The sequence below is a fragment of the Staurois parvus genome, unplaced genomic scaffold (assembly GCF_062004578.1).
Source record: "Staurois parvus isolate SC_StPar_1 unplaced genomic scaffold, SC_StPar_1.0 ptg000310l, whole genome shotgun sequence".
In the NCBI taxonomy this organism is placed as follows: domain Eukaryota; kingdom Metazoa; phylum Chordata; class Amphibia; order Anura; family Ranidae; genus Staurois; species Staurois parvus.
This window is the reverse complement of record NW_028318106.1, coordinates 614,074-626,117: the sequence shown is the minus strand read 5'-3', so window position 1 is coordinate 626,117 and position 12,044 is coordinate 614,074. Positions and strand designations below refer to the sequence as shown.

Sequence of the window (12,044 nt, the reverse complement as noted above, 5' to 3'; positions counted from 1 at the left end):
GTACGATGGCGTCTGGCTGTACATGGAGCACAACCCTTTTGAAAACTAACCTTTGTTCGAAACGCGTTAATGAAGGAACCCTGCTCGCCGAGACGCCACGCCACCAGATCACGGAGGTCCGGGGGCCATTTTACGGTACCAGCTGGTCAGGGTCTTACTGAGCAATTTCACTGTATTGCTTTATTTCGCTTGCACAAATCACAGTGTATGTTTACTTATGACCTTTTAATATGCATTACTATTAAAGCATTCATTTTTAAATACTACACTATGGGAATCCCCTCTTATTTTGCTCCGCACTGAGCACTTTAATTTCCCAGCTATCCCCTGATGACCATCCCAGTGCCTGGAAGAGGATGACCCACCTATTTCCTAAAGGGGAATTCCGGCTGACCTGTCTTATCCTGTAACCAAAAGGAGGGCCGACTACCCCCAGGCTGCATCCAGACCAACCCTGAGAAGGGAAACCTGACAGACCACCTATATATGATACAACACGCTAATTATATGCGCATCTGTGCGCATTTTATCCATTTCTTACACAACCACCTGAACATATCAAGTTTACTGGGAATAATAGCGTCATCAGGAGATCATTTTTGGATGAACTGTGCTTATTTATTTACTTATTTTTCAATATTTTATGACATAAACGTAGGTATAACTACGGTGCGTTTTTTTCTGAAGATTTTATGAACTTTTATTAATTTTATTAATTTATTTTACTATTTCATGAGTTGACATTTTATGATTTACAAACATATTTATACACATATTCGTCCTACTAATAATTTTAGCTATATACATTTTATATATATTTAATTTACACGTACTGGGATTTTTTTAGCAAAGACATGTAGCAGATTACATTTTGGCCTAAATTTATGATGAAATTTGATTTTTTAAATTTTTTTTACTGGATATGTTTTATAGTAAAAAGTCGAAAATATTCTTTTTTTTTTTTCAAAATTGTCTGTATTTTTTTGTTTATAGCACCAAAAAATTAAAAATGCAGAGGCAATCAAATACCACCAAAAGAAATCTACATTTGTGGGGAAAAAAAGACAAATTTCATTTGGGAGCAGCGTTGCATGACTGTGCAATTGTCAGTTAAAGTAACGCAGCACCGTAACGCAAAAAATGTCCTAGTCAGGAAGGGTGGGGGGGGGGGGGTAAATCCTCTGGAGGGCAAGTGGGAAAAGTGGTCCTTAGATATTGTGGCTGCATTTGTGTTTTTTTCCCCAGTATTTTTTTTTCCTTTATTTTCTTCTTGATCCTTCTAGTAGCATACTTCCTGGCCTAGGGTGACACCACTCACTGTACTGTGTGTCTGGAGGAGTAGTGTTCGGGGATGTGCAAATCATATTGCCCCACGCCTGGGACATGCAGTATGGGACATGCAGGCAGGTTTTCATTTTTTACATTTGGCCCTGCCTTGGGCAAGCAGCAGTGTTTACTTTATGCAGTGCAATTTTCATGTCAGTGTTCAGTGCAATTGTCACTGTAGCTGATCAGTGGTTCAGGTGCGATTCAAACCTGTCTTCTAGCCACTTCTATGCAAAATTGCCTTCCAACCACTTTTATATAAAACTGGCTATGAATTTGCATCCTATATTCTGACTCCAACTCTTTTATTAGTGACTTATCCCTTGCTGAGACCTCTTTGCCTGGCCTTTATAATCAGATACAATCACTGCGGACAGTCTTTATCAGGTAGCTAAACTCACCTGTTTTTCACATCCACGGATATTTTATTGCAATGCAGGAGGTATAGCAGACAACAAGATGTAGCAGATGAATGAAAGTGCAGTATTTGCAGGTAAAAACATTCGTAATGTGTGCCGGATGCAAGCAGATTACATGTGGCCTAGAAACAGATTCTCATCAGTGTGAACCGCAACTGAGGCTCCATTCACATTTTGGGATCTCAGAATGCACTACATATAAACATAGACCAGTCACGGCAGAAAAAGACCGAGTGATCAGAGTCTACCCATTTTTGTTTCGGGGGGGGGGGGGATTGCTTGTTTTGTTTTGCCTTTTTACAATTGCAATATGCAGGTTCAGGTTCCTTATTTTCAATTGTCGAGCGATTGATAATCAGGGAAGATGGCGTCTTTTGGGCGACAAGCTTCACACGATGCGATTTGCTACGACTTCTGCTCAATAAATCATGTGACAGTTGAGGCAAAACAGTACCATATTTTAGGTGCCGTTGAAGATAATGGCACCTAAACATGCGTTTTGCGATTTTAGTGTGTTTTGAGATCACATGCAGAATCACAGCTATTCTGCCATGATCCCAAAATGTGGTATGAATGGAGCCTCACGGAGTGGACACTGGAAGTTGATTTGGCTGCTCAGCATGTGCTTGTACTGCACCCATGTGCGAGGGTAACCTGAAGGAATAAAGGGGTTTTTTTTCTCATTAGGGCCGGCGCTTCATTTACTCGTTTAGCAGATGCGCTTCTGCTGAGTGTTATGAGAGCCCGACATTCCCCTTTCATGACTTCCTTGCTCTCCTCCCTGCTAGTCCCTGGGTGCGGTGCTGGAGACAGGCAGGGAGGGGAGGAGGAGATAAACAGCACAATGTTAAAACCTTATTTATAAGAAGTGGATGTATGTGGAATATTTTTGACAAATAAGGATATTGCTTAGTATCACTTTAAAGACTAACTCCACTTTTGTTGAGAAAATAACGATGCCAACCAGATTGCCATATTGCATTGAATTCTACAGAAAATTACAGAGCTGCAGATTGAAAAGGAAAAATTGCTTTTAGTACATTAAGTTACAATATGGCTTGTGTAGCAATTGTATATGCTATATGATTTTTCCCCCACCAAAGTGGAAAGGAAAAGAGTGGCGAGTTAGCTGCTGTCATGCCCCTTGTGCCCAGCAGGTGGCTGCAGAGTTCTTTCACCATGTTAAGACAGCAGGACAATTTATTAGGAGTAGTTTTGATGCAATGAAGACCATACTGCTGCTGTCATCATAGGCGAGGAGGCTGGGATTTAAGTACTTAGTTTTTAGATTTTAAAATATTGAGGCAATATCATAAAAATACGGCACTACAGAATGAAAAGTAGGCATTTACATAAACCTGATTTTTGAACATTGTGAAGACACCTTCTGTTTCTCATATTTAAAGTAAAGCAACACATTTTTACAGGAAAATAAATACATATATGCTGTCAAATGTTCAAGTGTTTAATTTAGATATACAGGGATTGGTCAAAATTATGGAAATACTAGGCAAAAGAACAAATCGTTACCTAATATTGTGTTGGACCACCTTTGGCATCCAAGATGGCCTGAATTCTCCTGGGAATTGACAAATAGAAGTCTTGGATGGTGGATAATGGAATCTGATACCACTCTTCATGTAAAAATTGTTCAAGGTCTCACAGAGATGCCGGAGGTGGAAAACAAGTCTGCACCTTGTTCTTCAAAATTGACCATAGTGGCTCTATGATATTGAGGTCCAGCGGCTGCGGCGCCCAGGGAAGTTGTGAGACTTCATGTGCATGTTTGTCAGACCATGATTTGACAACACCAGCTTGTGAATCGGAGCATTATCGTCAAGACGCTGTCTTCAGGAAACAATGTCTACACCGTGGACTACACATGGTTGGCCAAAATTTGTACATAGTCGCTGGCAATGACTCTACCTTTCAAAGTAATGATGGGGCCTGCAGAATACCAAGATATGGCTGCCCAATCCATGATTGCGCCAGCAAGATACTTTACCATTGCCACAATAAAGTCCTGGTTGTCAGCTTGGAATGGTATTCGCCACATGTAAACACGTCTAGTAGTTGGGAACAGTGTGAAACTCGATTCACAGGACCATATTGCAGTTTTCCGTTGATTGATAGTCCATGATATGGACTATCATTTTTTCACAAACATAAAGTTTTCTTTTGCTGGTATTTAATTACCATCGGGGTTTTTTTATTTTTTGCTAAGTAAACTAATAAATACTAAACATTTTGAAGAAAACACACGGTTTTCTTTGTTCATGTTATAAAATTTTGCAAATAAATACATTTTCTTTATAAATTTAGGCCAAAGTGTTTTTTTCTACATTTCTTTGGTGAAAATAAATGTGTGTAAAAATATTTAGTCTGTAGGAAAGTTATAGAGTCCACAAATTATGGTATATATCTGAAAATTGATCAATCCTGCTGTACTGATGGCCAATCTCATTTCTTGAGGCCCAAAAATGTCAGGACAGTACAAATATCCCCAAATGACTCCTTTATGGAAAGTAGACAGTCCAATGTATGTAGTAAGAGGCAAGGCGAGGTTTTTGAAGTTGTATTTTTTTTTGTCATAATCTTTTTTGGAAAATGAAGAAATTAAACATTTTTTGTTAATTTTTATTTACATACTATCACCAGTGCAGTACAGCATCATCATATAACTGGTAAAGCAATGATTTTTTTTCTTTTCTATTACAATCTTTTTTCTTTTTTTATGATTTTTTAAGCACACTGTGACCAGAGCAATATATGTTACCATAGTAACATTCTACTACTCTGGAGAAATGTTCAGGATTTTTTTTTACATATTATGATTGCTTATACCAGTGAATTTCTTTTTTACCAAATGAAATTGATTAATTCAGTGTGTATTGTTGTGATTCGCTGTGATTGGCCCTGTATGTACCATGTGATCACTGTGACCAATCACAGCTAGCAACACAATTGTACACAATGAATGGCATGAATCAAGGCCATTCATTGTTTACAACTGTCATGTGATTGCTCACAGCGATCACATGGTACCAGCAGCGGCGTAGTACAGTGATCTGTCACACAGCTAGTGACAGATCATGCTGTAGAGCTGCTGCATTCTGGGAGGACATCAAATGATGTCTACCAGGAAAGAGGAAAGTCCTGCCCAGCTGTCATTTTAGAATAGGCCAGGAGGGAAATGATTAAAATGTATGTCAAGCTAAAAACTTTTTTTTTTGGATGTGAACAGAGTAGGGAAGGATTAGAATCCCTGTCAGGTTTTTACTGCTGTCTTGGGATTCCTTAGAGGGACTTCCCCTCATTTCCTGTCCTGTTTTTAAGCAGGTTGCCACAGTAGTTAGCTAGTCATGGCTGACCCAGGCTGGGGGAAATGGTTAAACTTTCACCCTGTTTCCTGGATTTTGTCAACCCATCCTACCTGCCCTGTGCTGCTAATACAGGTGGAGAAGGACGGGTGCCAAGGAGCCCTAGCTTTGACTATGTCCTTGGTCGTTGTTTGGTCTTGGGTTCAGGAATGCTTTAAAACCACTCTGCAGAGGGGGACTGCTGGGACCTGCAGTCTCCCTGAAGATGCAAGCTTCCCAAAGAATTGTTATGGACTTTCGCCAGCAATGGACTATCAGCTTTATGAGGTATGCCTGGGCAGCCACCAAGCAGTACAGACAGTTAAGTATAAAAATCTTTTAACTGTGTTTTGCACTTTAACTTGTGCTGCAGAGACTTTCAGTAAAGTTCATTAAACGTCTTATGAGCCTGGTCTGAAGTTACTTTAAAGGGGTGCATGAAGGTAAAAGGCACATGAACTCAGTTATGCACTTACGGGGTATGAAGTAAGTCCGTTACAGAAGGGTTAACTTGGCATTGAGAAGAAAGTAATGGAGTATTTGCCACAGGTAACCAAGGACTGGTGTAGAGTGAATAGCAGCCTGCTGTGAAGTGTGGTACCTAGGTGAGGTGAGGTGGGGGGTACTCCTGTAGGGAGGCGGTCAGTTCCCTCCCCAACAGTCATTTTCCCCTAGCAATGGGGACCGAGCCTTTATTTTGGAGACCCTCAGCCTAGCCGTACTATATGGGAGAGTGAGAGGAGCTAATGAAGAGCACACATGAGGTCTGTTCAGGTCCTTGGCAGGACCCCATTCTGTCAATGAGAGTTAGGTAGCAAAGGTATGCTGGAGGGGTGGAGTGAGCATAGGCTCAGTGGTGTCCCTCCTAAATGAAACAGTTCATAGTCAAGGTGTGCAGTAGCATAGGCCAGCATGTTTCACTTGAACTCAGTACATGCATTCATTGCACTTGGTGCATTGCTCATCTCTAAGTCAGGGGCCTGCCTTATTATTACAGGTACTCATATAGCGCCATCAATTTACGCAGTGCTTTACATATATATTGTACATTCACATCAGTCCCTAACCCTCAAGGAACATAAACTCTAAGGTCCCTAGCTCACATTCATACATATACTAGGGCCGATTTTAGACAAGAGCCAATTAAGTTACCACCATGTCTTTGGAGTGTGGGAGGAAACCAGAGTACCCAAAGGAAACCCAAGCAGGCACAGGGAGAACATGCAAACTCCATGCAGGTGGTGCCATGGATGGGATTCAAACCACATTTAGCCACTGTGCTGCCTTAACATTGATTTCACCTGAACGTGATCTATGTGCACGGCAATTGACCTCACGCACATTGCCTGGCATAGGCCAAAGATGCCCAGTGGGTTTAGAGCATGGCAGATTTAACAAGCTCTTGGGCAGCTATGTCTGCCCTCCCTCCTACACTCTGACAATGGTTTCACTAGCCAGGAACTGAGCATTTCCAGCCCAAGCCCCATCTCCAGATGGCACTAAGAGACAAGAGGAACAAGAGTGCCAGAAGATGCTGATTGTAGAACCTCAGGCTGGTGATGCTGACCAGGATGAGCCAGCAGATTGTGCAAGTCAGGGTGTCAAGCAAGTAGTTAGTAGAACCACAGGGAGAAATAGCAGAAGCTAAAGAGGAACAGTGGGTTCAGGACAGTAGAGTTTTCTAATGACATCAGCAGGCAGGCAGTAGGAACATTCATAGAAGTCCACAGCTGGATCTTGAAGCAGATCAGAGTGGGCACTTGACAGAAAGGAGTCAGAGGAAGTAGCAAAATCACATAGCAAGCCAAGGTCAGTGATGGGTAAGCAGTGCAGTACCAAATCATGAGCAGGATCAAGGTTAGAGATGAAAGTGGAGGTCATAAATTATATGAAAATGGTATATAGCAGAATCCTAAGGTACAGTTGTGACCAAAATTATTCAACCCCCACTGAAATTGAGTGTTTTGGCCAGTTTGACATTGCTTTTGATCATTCAGTCATCTTGCTTACATTTACATTAAAGAGGCACTTGTAGGTCAGACAAATATAACATAACAGTTATAATGAAATAACCACAAATGTCTTTTCTGTGCTCACAGCATTATCAGTTTTATTCAACCCCCAAGTGACATTCAATCTTAGTACTTAGTACAGCATCCTTTTACAGTTATAACAGCTTTTAAACGTGAAGCATAGCTTGACACAAGTGTCTTGCAGCGATCTACGGGTATCTTCGCCCATTCTTCATGGGCAAAGGCCTCCAGTTCAGTCACATTCTTAGGCTTGCGCACTGCAACTGCTTTCTTTAAGTCCCACCAGAGGTTCTCAATCGGATTTAAGTCTGGTGACTGCGATGGCCACTCCAAAATGTTCCAGCCTTTCCTCTGCAACCATGCTCTAGTGGACTTGGAGGTATGCTTGGGATCATTGTCCTGTTGAAAGGTCCAACGTCTCCCAAGCCTCAGGTGTGTGACGGACTGCATCACGTTTCCATCCAATATCTCCTGGTACTGAAGAGAATTCATGGTACCTTGCACACGCTGAAGCTTCCCTGTACCTGCAGAAGCAAAACAGCCCCAAAGCATGATTGACCCTCCACCATGCTTCACAGTAGGCAAGGTGTTCTTTTCATCATAGGCCTTGTTCTTCCTCCTCCAAACATAGCGTTGATCCATGGGCCCAAACAGTTCTAATTTTGTTTCATCAGTCCACAGAACACTATCCCACAACTTTTGTGGTTTGTCCACATGGCTTTTGGCATACTGCAGTCGACTCTTCTTATTCTTTGGAGACAGCAAGGGGGTACGCCTGGGAGTTCTGGCACGGAGGCCTTCATTACGCAGTGTGCGTCTTATTGTCTGGGCTGAAACTTCTGTACCCACATCTGACAAATCTTTTCTCAGTTCCTCAGCAGTCACACGGGGACTTCTCTCCACTCTACGCTTCAGGTAGCGCACAGCAGTCGAAGTCAGCATCTTCTTTCTGCCACGACCAGGTAGCGTTTCAACAGTGCCCTTTGCCTTGAATTTGCGAATGATGCTTCCTAAGGTGTCTCTTGGTATGTTTAACATCTTTGCAATCTTCTTATAGCCATTGCCCTTCCTGTGAAGAGAAATCACCTCTTCTCTTGTCTTCCTGGACCATTCTCTTGCCTTCACCATGTTTGTAACCACACCAGTAAATGTCTAGAAGGAGCTGAGTATCACAGTCATTTTAAAGCTGCCTAATTGGTGCTTATTATGCTTGATTGCTGCTCGGTGACATCCACAGGTGTTTTCAATACCTGATGGAAAGCACCTGTATGAACCTCTGTTCTTCAGAGTGGTAGTCTTTAAGGGGTTGAATAATTGTGGCAATGAAGAAACCACATAAGAACCATTTACTACTGTATTACATAAACAATTGATGTCATTTTAGTTGCATTTGGGTAGTTACAACGTCCTTGTAGGATTTGATTCTGAATACAATTCCAAATGTACACTATAGTCCCTAAACCCCTTTACAGCATTGGGGGTTGAATAATTTTGGTCACAACTGTAGGTCATGGGTAAGCTGGGTCAGAAATGAAGAAACACAGAGTACAGATTGGGTCACAAGGGACAAGCTGAAAATCAGTCAGCACTGACAGTGAGTCGGACCAATCCTTAAATAGACCATTTGCAGAGCCAGCTAGCTAACAGGTATTCTATGATACCTGCTATGCAGACCATAATGCCATGTTTGATTTACATATACATGATAAAATGAAGAAAGGGCACCAGACAGGTTACAGGTGAAAATTATCATCTTGGGCTTTATTAGATGAATCTAGTGATCTCTCCAATCCCCAATAATATTTTTTTTTCGGTCCCTTCCAAACTGTTCTTTGTATGCCAGTTTAGGAATTAGGCCTAGTCCATAAATCACACAAAATGTTTCCTCTTCTCACCTTCTATATGGAGACAGTTATGTCTTGTGAAATGTTTGGCAGTTGCTTTGTAACCTGTTTCTAAATGGAGATTTGGGGTCAGATTGTCTCAACAGATAAGAATGTCAGGGTATTAAGCCATTGTTACCTTCTAGGGTTTCCACAGAATTCAATGCTGACTTAAAGCCTGAAACTACTGTACAGTTTATTATTATTATACAAGATTTATATAGCGACAACAGTTTGCTCAGCGCTTTACAATATAACGGGAGACAATACAACAACAATACAGTTCAATACAAGAGGAATAGGAGGGCCTGATCCTTGGAGTTTACAATCTAGGAGATTAGACAAATATATATATACCAATGATGGGACACTATTCCTCCCACTGACACCAATGATGGGGCACTATTCCTCCCACTGACACCAATGATGGGGCACTATTCCTCCCAAAAATACCAATGATGGGACACTATTCCTCCCACTGACACTAATGATGGGGCACTATAACTCCTACAGATACCAATGATGGGGCACTATTCCTCCCACTGATACCAACGATGGGGCACTATTCCTCCCACTGCCACCAGTCATGGGGCATTTTTTACTGCCACTGACACCAGGACTTTTTCTACTCCCACTGGCCACAGTCCGACCCTCCTAAAGATTGAAGGACAGTAAACTGGCCCTTCGTTTAGAAAGTCTGGAGATCCTTGCTCTAGACTGAGCCTGTGCTGCCGGTATGCATGGAGCTGTGTCTGTGGCAGGCAGCCTCTGGACTAGCAAGGGAGACCTGGATCATATTCTCAGTCTGTAGCTGGCCTCTGCAGGAATACTTTTTCTCCAGACAGCATTCCTCTTTTCAACTGAATTTGCCTCATCCTCCCAACCCAAGCTGTAATGGGCTGAAATGGCTTGCATTGCATTATGAAACTATGATGCCACTTAACTAGCCAGATGACCCTTGAAAAAAACGTGTGTGTGTGTGAGTGCTAGTTCATGCTGGTCTCATATTGCTGGTGTGACCACTGAGACTCTTCTTCTGGATCCTGAGAGAACCCTACTGCTGGACAGCCAATAGGAAGTTTCCACAGTCTGCAGGCAGTGACATATAAAGAAGCACCCCATCACCTCAACACAGCAGAAGAGAGAAGACTTGGGACTGGAGCATCATATAACCACAGATTTCGGCTCCATGCATGCTAGTGGTTTTTTTTGCTCCTAGAAGCTAAATAGTGTCATTCTATGTATCCATGCACACTACTGTAGGCTATTAGCATTTTTTGAGTTTCAGCATATAGGTGCAGAAAAAAATTGTTTTTGTAAAGTTTTTTGGCATGTTTTTCCAGAAGAAAAAAAAACGCTAAACGCTACTATAATGATCATAACAGCTTTTTTTCTAGCTTTTTGTTTTTTTCCTCCATATGTACTGTAAAAATGCTAATAAAACATTAACACCCCTAAACGCTTCTGAATGCTACTAAAAAACGCTATTACCAGCATTTTTCCAGTGTTTGTTTAGCTTAAAAAAATGCTAGTGTGCATGAAACCTTAGGGGAGTAAAAGGGGTATTTAGGTACAGTGGATATAAAAAGTCTACACACCCTGTTAAAATGTCAGGTTTCTGTGATGTAAAAAAATGAGACAAAGATAAATCATTTCAGATCATTTTCCACCTTTAATGTGACCTAGAAACTGCACAACTTTGAACAACAAACTGAAATCTTTTAGGTGGAGGGAAGTAAAAATTAAAAACTAAAATAATATGGTTGCATAAGTGTGCACACCCTTAAACTAATAATTTGTTGAAGTCCCTTTTAATTTGATTCCAGCACTCAGTCTTTTTGGGTATGAGTCTATCAGCATGGCACATCTTGACTTGGCAATATTTGCCCGCTCTTCCTTGCAAAAACACTCCAAATCTGTCAGATTGTGAGGGCATCTCCTGTGCACAGCCCTCTTCAGATCACCCCACAGATTTTCCATCGGATTCAGGTCTGGGCTCTGGCTGGGCCATTCCAAAACTTTAATCTTCTTCTGGTGAAGCCACTCCTTTGTTGATTTGGATGTATGCTTTGGGTCGTTGTCATGCGGAAAGATGAAGTTCCTCTTCATGTTCAGCTTTCTAGCAGAAGCCTGAAGGTTTTGTGCCAATATTGACTGGTATTTGGAACTGTTCATAATTCCCTCTACCTTGACTAAGGCCCCAGTTCCAGCTGAAGAAAAACAGCCCCAAAGCATGATGCTGCCACCACCATGCTTCACTGTGGGTATAGTGTTCTTTTGGTGCAGTGTTGTTTTAGTGCCAAACATATCATTTGGAATTATGGCCATAAAGTTCAACCTTGGTTTCATCAGACCATAGCACATTTTTCCACATGCTTTTGGGAGACTTCAGATGTGTTTTTGCAAAATTTAGCCGAGCTTGGATGTTTTTCATCGTAAGAAAAGGCTTTCCTCTTGCCACTCTACCCCATAGCCCAGGCATGTGAAGAATATGGGAGATTGTTGTCACATGTACCACACAGCCAGTACTTGCCAGATATTCCTGCAGTTCCTTTAATGTTGCTGTAGGCCTCTTGGCCGCCTCCCAGACCGGTTTTCTTCTCATCTTTTCATCAATTTTGGAGGGACGTCCAGTTCTTGGTAATGTCACTGTTGCGTCATATTTTCTCCACTTGATGATGACTGTCTTCACTGCGTACCATGGTATATCTAATGCCTTGGAAATTCTTTTATACCCTTCTCCTGACTGAAACCTTTTAACAATCAGATCCCTCTGATGCTTTGGAAGCTCTCTTTGGACCACGGTTTTTGCTGTAGGATGTGACTAAGAAACTGTCATGAAAGACCTACTAGAACAGCTGAACTTTATTTGGGGTTACTCAGAGGCACTTTAAACGATGGCAGGTGTGTACTGACTCCTATTTAACATGATTTTGAATGTGATTGCTTAATTCTGAACACAGCTACATCCCCAGTTATAAGAGGGTGTGCACGATTTTTAGTTATTTATGTTTACGTCCCCCC

At 41.7% G+C, this 12,044-nt stretch overlaps 1 protein-coding gene across 1 annotated transcript in view; it reads left to right on the top strand.

Annotated features, from left to right (window-relative positions):
* The window catches only part of MALT1 (MALT1 paracaspase), a 253,242-nt gene that overhangs the window by 40,385 nt on the left and 200,813 nt on the right, over window positions 1-12,044 (top strand). The gene's annotated exons all lie outside the window — the stretch shown is intronic.